At 39.1% G+C, this 12,280-nt stretch overlaps 1 protein-coding gene across 2 annotated transcripts in view; it reads right to left on the bottom strand.

Annotated features, from left to right (window-relative positions):
• Positions 1-12,280, bottom strand: part of AHI1 (Abelson helper integration site 1) — a 204,351-nt gene that overhangs the window by 34,154 nt on the left and 157,917 nt on the right. The window lies entirely within an intron of this gene.

Below are 12,280 nucleotides of genomic sequence, written 5' to 3'. Positions count from 1 at the left end.
GGTAAAAACCCACCAAACCAAACAAATGAAGAGGAAATAGGCAGTCTACTGGAAAAAGATTTCAGAGTAATGATAGTAAAGATGATGAAAAATCTTGCAAATAGAATGGAGAAAATACAAGAAATGTTTAACAGGGACCTAGAAGAACTAAAGAGCAAATAAACAATAATGAACAACACAATAAATGAAATTAAAAATTCTCTAGAAGGAATCCATAGCAGAATAACTGAGGCAGAAGAACAGATAAATGACCAGGTAGGTAAAATAGTGGAAATAACTACCGCAGAGCAGAATAAAGAAAAAAGAATGAAAAGAACTGAGGACAGTCTCAGAGACCTCTGGGACAATATTAAACACAACAACATTTGAATTATAGGGGTTCCAGAAGGAGAAGAGAAAAAAAAAAGGGACTGAGAAAATATTTGAAGAGATTATAGTTGATAACTTCCCTAATATGGGTAAGGAAATAGTCAACCAAGCCCAGGAAGCACAGAGAGGCCTATACAGGATAAATCCAAGGAAAATCACAGCAAGACACATATTAATCAAACTATCAAAAACTTAAATACAAAGAAAAAATATTAAAAACAGCAAGGGAAAAGCAACAACTAACATACAAGGGAATCCCCATAAGGTTGACAGCTGATCTTTCAGCAGAAACTCTGCAAGCCAGAAGGGAGTGGCAGGACATATTTAAAGTGATGAAAGGCAAAAACGTACAACCAAGATTACTCTACACAGCAAGGATCTCATTCAGATCTGATGGACAAATTAAAACCTCTACAGGCAAGCAAAAGCGAAGAGAATTCAGCACCACCAAACCAGCTTTACAACAAATGCTAAAGGAACTTCTCTAGGCAGGAAACACAAGAGAAGGAAAAGACCTACAAAAATAAACCCCAAACAATTAAGAAAATGGTAATGGGAACAATCAAGAGGGAAGCCATATGGGAACATATGTATATGTATAGCTGATTCACTTTGTTATAAAGCAGAAACTAACACACCATTGTAAAGCAATTATACCCCAATAAAGATGTTTAAAAAAAAAAAAAAAGACTTCCTTTTTTATGTCAGCTGAAGGATAACCATGTTAAAATCAGGGACCATTATGACCACATTATTGGGATTGCTAAGTAATAATAATAATAACATTAGTATACCGTTAATTTTCCATGGTCTATGTGAAGATTTAGCATACAGCTAAGTTTCTTAAGCAAAGGAAATAAACGGTAGTCAGGAGATATCTAAATCTGATTAAGAGACATCTTAATCGTATTCATCACATTGAGCCTCACATAGCTGGATACATCTTTACGTGAAGCTGTTGTTTTTAAGTAGGGTAGTCTGTAACTCCAACATCACTACTTATATATGTGCACAGGATGGGAAAATGAAAGCAAAGTTTCCTTAACAAGATCTTAAAATAAGAAGAATTGTAATTTAAGGAAAAACACACATATTCATATGGGTGTAAAATATTATATATTATATATATTTCTATTAAAATAGAGCAGTAGTTCTCAACTGTGGGGTGTGGGTGGGGTCCTTTTGACCCCCAGGGGAAATTTGGCAATGTCTGGAAGACATTTTTGATTGTCACAACTGGAGAGGGTTAGTGCTTCTGGCATCTAGTGGGTAGAGGCCTGGGAGGCTGCTAAACATCCTACAATACACAACATATTCCCCGTCAACAAAGAATTATCAAGCCCCAAATGCCAATAGTGCCAAGGCTGAGAAACCCTGGAGTGCCTGACAAAACAAAAGGACAGCAGAGTTAGGGTATCAGAGAACTTATGAAAAAAGGTCATGCTGATTGTCAAGTCAGAAGACAGGGGGACTGATAACAATCAATTCTGCCACTATCTAAAGGGCAATTTATGACTAGGAATGACTGGTGGGAAGCTTTCCCAATAACATGTTTCACATTTTAGATTTGTAATAGCTTATAAGAGGGATATTACTGATATTTAGGTTAACTTGCAAATATCATCATGGAGAGCAAACACTGTATTATTCTATCAAACGGCCCTTAAAGTCACTGTTGGAGAGAGTATGGACCAAGGGGAATATTGGTTTAACCCAGTACAGCATCACTTATTTTATGCTTTCACGTATCTCATCGTTCAAAGATTAGAATCCAAACTTGCCTTCTCAGAGTCATGAAGGAGTCCTACAAATACTTATCAATGGTTTATTGAAACAGTTATCAAGTCTTTACTGAGAATTTATATTATTCTCTAAACTGAGTTTTCATGGAAGATTTGTGTAAGAAAATGAGACGTGATGGAGGATGGGCTCAGAGACTCAAACCAGCTGAATAATCAGTGGGTTGTTAAACTGGAAAACAACTTTGCCCTTATGTTATTCTGTACAAATCTTAAGTAATGCGAGTTAGGAAGACATCAAGAAAATGAAACATTCCCCAAACCTAGTTTTGCGGTAGAGACTATGGGGGGATTATCTCACAGTCCCTTTATTTCAGAACCACTGGCAATGATCTAGGTCCTGCTCCCAGGAGAGATAAAGTGAGAAGACAAGCAGTTTGTGGGGTCTCACTCTGTTGAGGGTGAGAGGGTCTTGGAGACATGGAGGGGCATTGCCCAAAGTAGCAAGAAACAAAGCTGCGGGGGAAGAGACAAAGCACAGGCTGAGGTACACTTGGCATGGACAATGGCTGAGGCAATGGTGTAAGAGGAGAATGAGTAGTAAAACTTTACCAGACCTGTGATAGAGTCAAAACCTTATGGGTTCCTTGCAGGGCAGGAGAGATTCTGGAAGCTTTTAGAGTTCCTCCGTGTAGAACGTTTAGGGACCTTATTGTTGGGAGTGGAATCTGTGCGTGTGAGGTGACTCACACTGGCCTTTGCTGTCGTATCATCGGGGTCCCACTCACTCTCTAGACTAAAAGATAGTTTTCAAATGTAAACAACGTTTTTTTTTTTTTTTTTGAAATTAACATTTTTCCTCAAAATATTTATAAATTACTGAGCCAAATTATGGAGAAAAAAGAAATACGTATCAGTGTCATCTGCACTGAGGGACACCAATAAGCACTTTAGCTTTAATTTACTTGTAAGATAAAATATTGCCTTAGTTCTCTTCAGATAAAGAAAACTTCACATATTCCTGGAATGTTAAAGTGAATCCAAGCATATATTAATTTGTATCTATTTAACATAAATTAGCAATTAAATCAACTGTATTTTCTTTGATAAATGAATTACTAAAGTAAAAAATACATAAATTGATTTTATTCTTTAGCATTAGGAAGAAGGCAATTATGATTGTATTCAATGATTTAGTGCTCATGAAGTTTTAGGTAGTTGGAAAATCTGCTACCACTGTCTATTATAAATTTGCTGTTGGACTTTAACACAGTAATTATATAAATCATATAGTTATATAAATTATATAAATTTTATAAATTATATAAAATCATATAATTCCCATGGTTAGGAATAATTCAGATGCACTCCTGGTACATGGAGAAGTAAACGGGAAAATTTTTTCTCTATATGAGGTGATTTTTGAAAATAGTGATATATAGCACAATTAAGCCAGGCTTCAATAAACTACTTTTGGGATGAAGAGGGTAAATAAAAATTAGATGTTTTTTAGAATGAGGCAGACACATGCACACTGAAGGCAACTTATTCATTGCCTACTGTCTTCCTGATAGGTTGACAGAATTATCAATGTAAAATTTTGTGTGCATGTGTTTGGCTGGAAGAGGAACCACAATGGAGTTATCTGATGCTTTGGGGTTCTGTGCTCTTGTTTTGGACTAAACAAGAAAACAGCTGCTTCTGAATACAACTGGAGTATGCAGTTTAGTTAGGAAGCCAGCTCTTTTGAATTAACCCAGCCTGCTCTTACTGACTTTATATGCTAAGCAAAATACTGAAAATAACAAAAACACTTTTCTCAAATGAAGAGATGAGCTATAACGGCTATTTTAATAATTATCTTGGAATAGAAAAACTAGTAACTATTATTCATTTAATGAGTTTTTAGAGAAAGAAAAATAAAACATCACAGTTAATGTCTTCACATTCACAGAAATAATCTAACATTCTTGTTGTAATTATCACTATACACCTGGCATTTATACAAAAACATAATTGGTTGTGTTAACACTGAAAAATTTATTGAAGGTAGAAAGTACTCTTTTATCATGGGTTTCATGTTTTAGAAATTAAAAAAAGAAGAAAACCAAGCATTTTCAGAAATTTAAAAAGAACCTGGGCATTTTAGGTATTAAGAAAAAGACAATAGGGCATCTCAGTACCTTGAAACTATGAAAAGAATAGAATTGTCTGTGCTAATAAGAACAGATATCCAACATATACAAAAATAAACTCATAATGAATTAAAGACTTAAAGGTAAGCCTTGAAACCATAAAACGCCTGGAAGAGAACATAGGTAGTAAACACTGTGACATGGGTCTCAGCAATATTTTTTGGATCTGTCTTCTCAGGCAACAAAAACAATAATTAACAAATGGTACTACATCTCACTAAAAAGCTTTTGCACACTGAAGGAAACCATTAACAAAATGAAAAGGCAACCTATTGAAAGGGAGTAGATAATTTGCAAGTGATACATCTAACAGGGGTTAATATTCAAAATAATGTATGCAACTTAATATCTAACAAACAATCCAACTGAAAAATGGGCAGAGGATCTGAACAGACATATTTCCAAAGAAAACATACGGATGGCCAACAGGTACATGAAATGATACTCAACATCAGTGATCATCAGGAAAATGCAAATCAAAATCATAATGAGATATCACCTCACACCTGTCAGAATGGCTATCCTCAAAAAGACCAAAAATAACAAGCGTTGGCAAGGATGTGGAGAAAAGGGAACCTTTATGCACGTTGGTGGGAATGTAAATTTGTACAGCCACTGTGGAAAACCAGTATGGAGGTTTTAAAAATAGAACTACCATATAATGCAGCAATTCCACTTTTGGGTATTTACCTGAAGAAAACACAAATTCAAAAAGACGTATGCACCCCTATGTTCACTGCAGCATTATTTACAATAGCTAAGATATGAAGCAAGCTAAGTGTCCACTGACAGATGAATGGTTAGAGATGATGTGGTATATATACAATGGACTATTACCCAGCCATAAAAAGAAAATGTTGCCGTTTGTGAAAACATGGATGGTTCTAGAAGGTATTATGCTAAGTGAAATAAGTCAGACAGAGAAAGAGAAATAGCCTATGATTTCACTTACATGTGGAATCTAAAAATCAAATGAACAAACAAAACGAACCAAAAACAGACTCATAGATACAGAAAACAAATTGGTGATTGCCAATGGGGAGGGGAATGAGGGATTGGGCGAAATAGGTGAAGGGGATTAAGAGGTACAAACTTCCAGTTATGAAATAAATAAGTTACAGGGATGTGATATACAGCATAGTAAATACAGTCAATAACATTGTAATAATTTTGTATAGTGACAGATGGCTACTAGATTTACTGTGGTGATCATAATGTATTTATTAAATGCTGAATCACTATGTTGCACACCTGAAACTAATATTGTATGTCGACTATACTTCAAGAGATTAAAAAAAGATGTCCAAGATATATTGGCGAAATAAAAATATTAAGTATGATCATAGTTTCATCAAAACGAAGAACAGACATGAATAGACATGTATGTATACATATGCAGAGAACATTTTTAACAGGATATACAAGAAACAGAGTAAACATGATTAGTAGCAGGACAGAGGAGTTTTATTTTTCATTTACACTATTCTTTATTGTTTGGATTTTTAAAACTATGAGTTTTAAAATATATAAAAGTAATATAAAAGTATATGAAATATAAAAAAGTATAAAATATAAAAGTAATATAAAAGTATATTACTTTTATGTAAATGTATAGCTGATTCACTTTGTTACAAAGCAGAAACTAACACACCGTTGTAAAGCAATTATACTCCAATGAAGGAAAAAAAAAGTATATTACTTTTATAGTGTAAATCCTCAAATTAATTAAAATTTTTATACAAGGAACTTTAATGACAATTTTCCTCCCCAAATAAATGAATGCTACAGATTAATGCTTAGGCTATCAAAAATAAAGAGCCTAAAAAAGAAATGGTCCATGATACAAACACAAATAAACTAAGACTGTCAGCACTTCTTTTTTCCCAAACCTTCTGAGTTTCTTTCCTCCCTGATAGCAGCAATTTTCTTCCTTTTAAGAGATGCAAATTTACAGCACACTGTGATAAAAATGTTCTGGAATGAGCTTGAGGAAAACGTTCTCCTATATCCCTGTGGTACAGGTTAATTTGTCTGGGGATTCTCTAGCCAATTGTGGAGAGTAACGAACAAGGCCCGTCCCCTCCTCTTGCAGTGGAGAAGTCAAATGCTGCCATCACCCGCTAACACTTCAATGACCCAGATGAAATGTTAGAAGGTACCTGGTACATTTAGCGACAGAACAGGTGTGTTCCACTTGGAAGGACTTAGGAGATTCAGCAGCTGCCAAAAGGTATAATTTTACTTCTTATTCTATAGTTTGAATAGAAATAACTTAAAAAAGAAAAAAAAAAACTACTGAGGAGGTTTCTTTCCTTTTTTCCTTAAGAAGTATAGACAATACAATTCTAAAGACCTCCACATAAAGAAAGTGTACAATGAAACAAACATAAAACAGGGAGGTAAAAAAGCAAAACGTGGCTGGCTGTGCAGGTAACAGCTGTCTACCTGTGTTGCTGACTAGGTGGTAGAGGAAAAAGGGCACCGGCCTGAGAGCATGGAGGCCGAGCTCCAACCAGGAGGGTCATTCTGAACAAACCCCTTATAACCTTCCTGGATCTACCCTGATTTCCTCATCTACAAAGTGAAGGAGTTGACTAGAATCACCAGGGTTGATCTCTAAGGTTCCTTCCATGTCATCAATTCTATAATTCTACGAACTTAGGACCCACCCCTCCCACGCCCCAATTCTAGTCACTTACCACAGATCACTTTTCATGACCTTCTTTTTTTAAAAAAAAAACCAAACCCTTATATATGATAATAAAAATAAAACTTGCACATGAAATTAAACATCTGATAGAATTTGTGGTAGGTTTATAAGGCAGGATCTTGATAAAAATCAAACTATAACATATTCTGATAAAGAAACTAAACTGAAGAAATACAACTATGCCAGGTGCTAAGGAAGCCCAGTTACACATTTCTCAAGGGCTGGCTGTTTGTGTCATGACTCAGAGTGTACCCAAGGCATTTTGGTTACCTGGGATGACATTAACGTTTCCCAGGGACTTCTTACGTACGTGTAGGTCATTCTTTACACTTTCTCCCACAGGAGAGCAAAATACTGTCTAACTATACATGTGGTACATTCCACATGTAAAGTTAAATACATATATGTAAGATTCTATTTTAACACATGGATTCAGATAAAGCAGATCAAATCATGTTCTTCAACAAAAGAAATCCTTGCGTCTTAAAACTTAAAGCCTTATTCGAGCTCCGTCTTCTCCATGAGAACTTTTCTACTTCCTTCCCTAAATTTATTCTTATCCTCTGCAACTTCCTCGCTTTACCTATTTTATGTTTTTAAATGTTTTACTTGCATATCTACAAGTTCTTTGAGATCTATTAGAATTAGGGTTTGGGAGGCAGTGGGATAGCCTGAAGCAGACCTCAAGGGTCAAGTCGGACATCTGAAGAATTGTTTGTTGCAATATGAATATAAAGGTCTATTTCAAGCATGGAGATCAGTCTGTGAGATGAAAAGGCACAGAGAATTAAAATATCGATTACAGTCTGAACTAAGACTATGATGCAGCAAGTTCTGCCAAGTAGAGCAGTGGCACAGGCAGTGAGAACTGGGGAGTCTTAGAAGCAGGTAAGAGGTTTCCATCCATAGGAACACAGGCATGTCAGGAAGAGGCAGCCAGAAAGACACTGACAGAGTTCCTTATATCTCTTCTGGCTGAGGCAGAAGGAGCTCGAGGCTGTTGGACAGGAACATACAAAGGTGGGGGGTAGGTAACCCTAATTTCAAAGGTCAGCATGATGCAGAGTTGGGAATACCAGTAAGCCAGTAAGCCACTACAAGTAAAGGTTGTGTCTTTCATAGCATCTCACACAGTTCCTGACATAGACTACAAATCTTGTTAGCTGTCACGACGACTCTATGCCGATGTTATAAATGCTTTCATTGCATTATATGTCTTTAGGTTAAATTTATATTAGCATCTTCCTAAATTCTTAAATCTGGTGAATTCCAAACAATGGATACTAATATACATGCAACATTTGCCCACAGCCACATTTCATGCCAGTCCTTTCAACTGTATCCCTTGTAGTCCCATACTGTTATAGGCAACCATCACCATAAATCCTTGCTGGATTTGAAACTGGAGTTTTACCAAGAACTGTTTTTGTTTCAGTTCTTTGCAGCATAAGCTGTTCATTCACACAGAACCCAACCGTGAACCACGGGGGCTGGAATTAATACTGGCCTCCTCTTAGCTCTCTGCTGCTGATTTTAGGCTATTTAAGAGCGCTCCTCCTTGGGTGCCTTGACATTGGCTACAACACCCTCTATTTATCTTTGCAGCTGTTACCTTTGGACCTTGTGGTCACTCTAACACAATGCTTCTCAATGCTGGCTGTACATTACAATCACCTGGAAAGCTTTTGCAATCTACCCATGCCAAGGTCCCATTCCAACCCACTTAAATCAATTTGTGGGTGTGGAGACAGACATTTATTTATTTATTTTAAAAAATTTCTCATGTGACTTCAATGTGAAGCCAAGGTTGACACATCTGCTCTAACACAAGAATTAAGAACTTCAGCTCCTGGTTCACCTGTGTCCTCTTCATCCCAACTCTTGGCAACCATCCTCGAATTTTAATGTCCAAGAGAACAACCTGCCCGATAGTCTGGGTCCTAATTCCTTGACCAGCTCAATTCTAATAACACGTCCTTTGATTTCACTCCAGCTCTTATACACAACTCTGTGGATTTACCATAACTTTGGGTTACTTGACATCTGATACATAATATTAAATAAGCGAAAGAATTTCTGGCTTTACAGAATTTTTTTTTTTTTTTGGAACCAAGCAAATAAACCACTTTATTTTCAGCTAGTGGGACAAAAACCTGAAATTACAAGCGAGCCCTCACTGCAGCAGTTCACACTGTCATGAAAAGTTGGCTTACGGGCTTCCCTGGTGGCGCAGTGGTTGAGAGTCCGCCTGCCGATGCAGGGGACACGGGTTCGTGCCCCGGTGTGGGAGGATCCCACATGCCGCGGAGCGGCTGGGCCCGTGAGCCATGGCCACTGAGCCTGCGCGTCCGGAGCCTGTTGCTCCGCAACGGGAGAGGCCACAACAGTGAGAGGCCCGTGTACCGCAAAAAAAAAAAAAAAAAGTTGGCTTACAAAGTCCTTTATTGAGTTCCTGCCTTCTTGATCTGCATAGTACATCGGTATCTTCTCCATAGATGGGAAGGTAACCATGGCTCCTCTTCTCCAAAAAATTAGGTTTAAGTTAATGGTATGACTTAAGGAGCTCAAGCCCATCTAGCTTTATCTGGCTTTACAGGCCGTAGCTCCAGTTTGTTAACTGCTTTCCTGTTTGACACTTTCCTGCTGCCACTTGGGTGTGGGTGGCTTGCTGCAAGCTTACAGAGAAACCTGCTTTCTAAGTCTGCCGGTCTTCTCCCGACTGCACGTCCTTTCTGGTCCTGGTGACCCTCCATGATGTGTCACTCCGGTGACTTGTCTGACCAGTGTTACTGAGCCTCTTATCCTCTTCTTCCCCATCACCCCCCGCCCCACAACAGCTCCAGTTATGCATCCGACTAAATCTGCCTTCTCCACTGCTAGGCCCTAGATGCTAAGCGCTACTGAGAAAAAACCCAACTGCACATTCAATACAGAATGACATCACCTGGATTTTTATGGCATCCAAATAGCAGCTCCCAGAACTACTCAGGAATCTCCTTATATGTCCCCCATGAGCCCCTGCTCCTGCTGTCCTTACAGGTATTCTAACAGTCACTACTCTTCTTCCTATCTCACTCGTATGACCCTCACATTTGAAGTGGACCTTCCTTTCAGTTTTGGAGAACATGAAGATATCCTCAATTTCGAGACTTCCATGCTATCAACTTACCTGCATCCTCTTCCACATTTACCTGTCTCGGCGGGGGGCTGATGCTCTATGCTCAGCACAGCCAGACAATCTAATCCTTCGCTGAGGGGGCTGTCCCGGGCATTCTAGGATGTTTAGCAACATCTGTTACCTCTACCCATTAGATGCCAGTAGTACCCTTCTCCTTGCAGATATCTGCAAAAATTTCTCCAGGCATTGTCAAATGTCTCCTGCGCGACAAAATCACCCTCAGTGGAGAACCACTGCTCTAAGCCAAGACTAATCTATCAATCTGTCTTCCCAATAAAAACCTCCTGCTTTCTCTAAGATCCATGTGTGCTTTCTTTATCTACCTTCAACCTGAACCTGTCCTACTGGCTTTGACTCCTTAGGGTATCATTTTATGTCATTCCAATATTTAAAAAGTCGTTCCTGGAACCAGGTCTCCCTCCAGCCACTGCTTGACTTTTTTTTTTTTTTTCTTCAAGTGAAGAGGCTCTGGGAATGACTTCCACAAGTTCACTTGCTGAGGCCCATTCTACTCTTCGATCCTCCTACTAGTATGAATCCATGACACTAGTGCAAAGGTGTCAGGACCCTCCTGATGTCCACATGCTGAGACCCTAACTAACTGCCTGTTTCTGACACTCCTGTCCGTACCCTACTGGAACCTCTATTTTCCCCTGGCTTCCAGGCCACTTCTTTCCTTCCCCTTTGATTGCTCTTTTTTTTTTTGCGGTACGCGGGCCTCTCACTGTTGTGGCCTCTCCCGTTGCAGAGCACAGGCTCCAGACGCGCAGGCTCAGCGGCCATGGCTCACGGACCCAGCCACTCCGCGGCATGTGGGATCCTCCCGGACAGGGGCACGAACCCGTGTCCCCTGCATCAGCAGGAGGACTCCCAACCACTGCGCCACCAGGGAAGCCCTGATTACTCTTTCTTAATCTTCTTCCCTTCACCTGATTGTCCCTTAGATATTGAATACCAGTAAGTGTTCCACTGGGATTCTGTCCTTGGCCGCCTCCTCTCAGAACCCTTTCTCCTGTGCTATCTCCTTCATTACAAGCTTCAACTTTCCTGATATAATACAATGGATACATTAACTCCTCCCATTGTATTCTGAAGCCCTATGTTCTCTCAAATTCCAATCCTGAATTTCTGGCCCCCTAGTGAATATTTCTACCTGGGAGCCCTACAGACACCACTAACAAATCAAGATATCTAAAACAACTCATCACATCCTACTCCCACCATTCCCTGTCTCTATCTCCCCAAATCTTCCTTACTCTTTTATTATTTCTGTGGTACCATATCCATGCAGTTGTATAATAAAGTCAGGGCCCTTAGCACAAGCCTAGATTCCAACTTCACTAATCGCATCCAATCAATCACAAAATCCTGTCAGTTTTACCTTATGACCCCTATCCTCCACATCTGCACTAGTTCAGGCTTTTGTATTTTATTTCAATGGATTCATAACCAATTTCCCCGCCCCAGGTCTCAGCTACCTCTAACTCAACCACCGTGCTACCACTGGAATGGTATTTTCATCCTGTAAATCTGTACATGTCACTCCCTGAGCTACCTTCTCTGGGGATCCCCTCTCTCTGAAGGCTACAGTCTAAGCATCTGAGCAGAGCACACTAGGCCTGGCTCCTGTATCTCTCTTATCCTTCTTTCCATCAGACCCCATGCTCACCAAACACAACCATATTATACCACACCTTACTCAAGTTATTCCCTTTGCTAGAATGTTTTTTCCTATGAGCATCTACCTAACACATACTTTATCATCCTATAAGCCTCAGCTCAAGCCTGACCTCCTCTGGGAACTCTTCCTGGACTCCCCAGAGAAGATTTAGAGTATTTCTTCCTGTGTGTGTCCAAAGCATCACGCACAGATCTTCATGAGAGTTCCTACCATAGTCTGCTGGAATCACCTGCTTGTAGGAGTCTCACCTACCAGCCTGTAGGCTACTCAAGGGCAGGTGCATTGACTACTCAGTCTTTTTTCAGTGAGGACTAATAGTGTGCTTAGCGTGGAAGTAAGCACTCAACAAATATAGAATGAATGGCAGGATGATACATGACAGGTTCAACTTTTGATCACGACATGGTA

The sequence above is a fragment of the Neophocaena asiaeorientalis genome, unplaced genomic scaffold (assembly GCF_003031525.2).
Source record: "Neophocaena asiaeorientalis asiaeorientalis breed wild unplaced genomic scaffold, Neophocaena_asiaeorientalis_V1.1 scaffold5, whole genome shotgun sequence".
NCBI classification, from domain to species: domain Eukaryota; kingdom Metazoa; phylum Chordata; class Mammalia; order Artiodactyla; family Phocoenidae; genus Neophocaena; species Neophocaena asiaeorientalis.
This window is presented reverse-complemented; position numbering and strand designations above follow the sequence as displayed.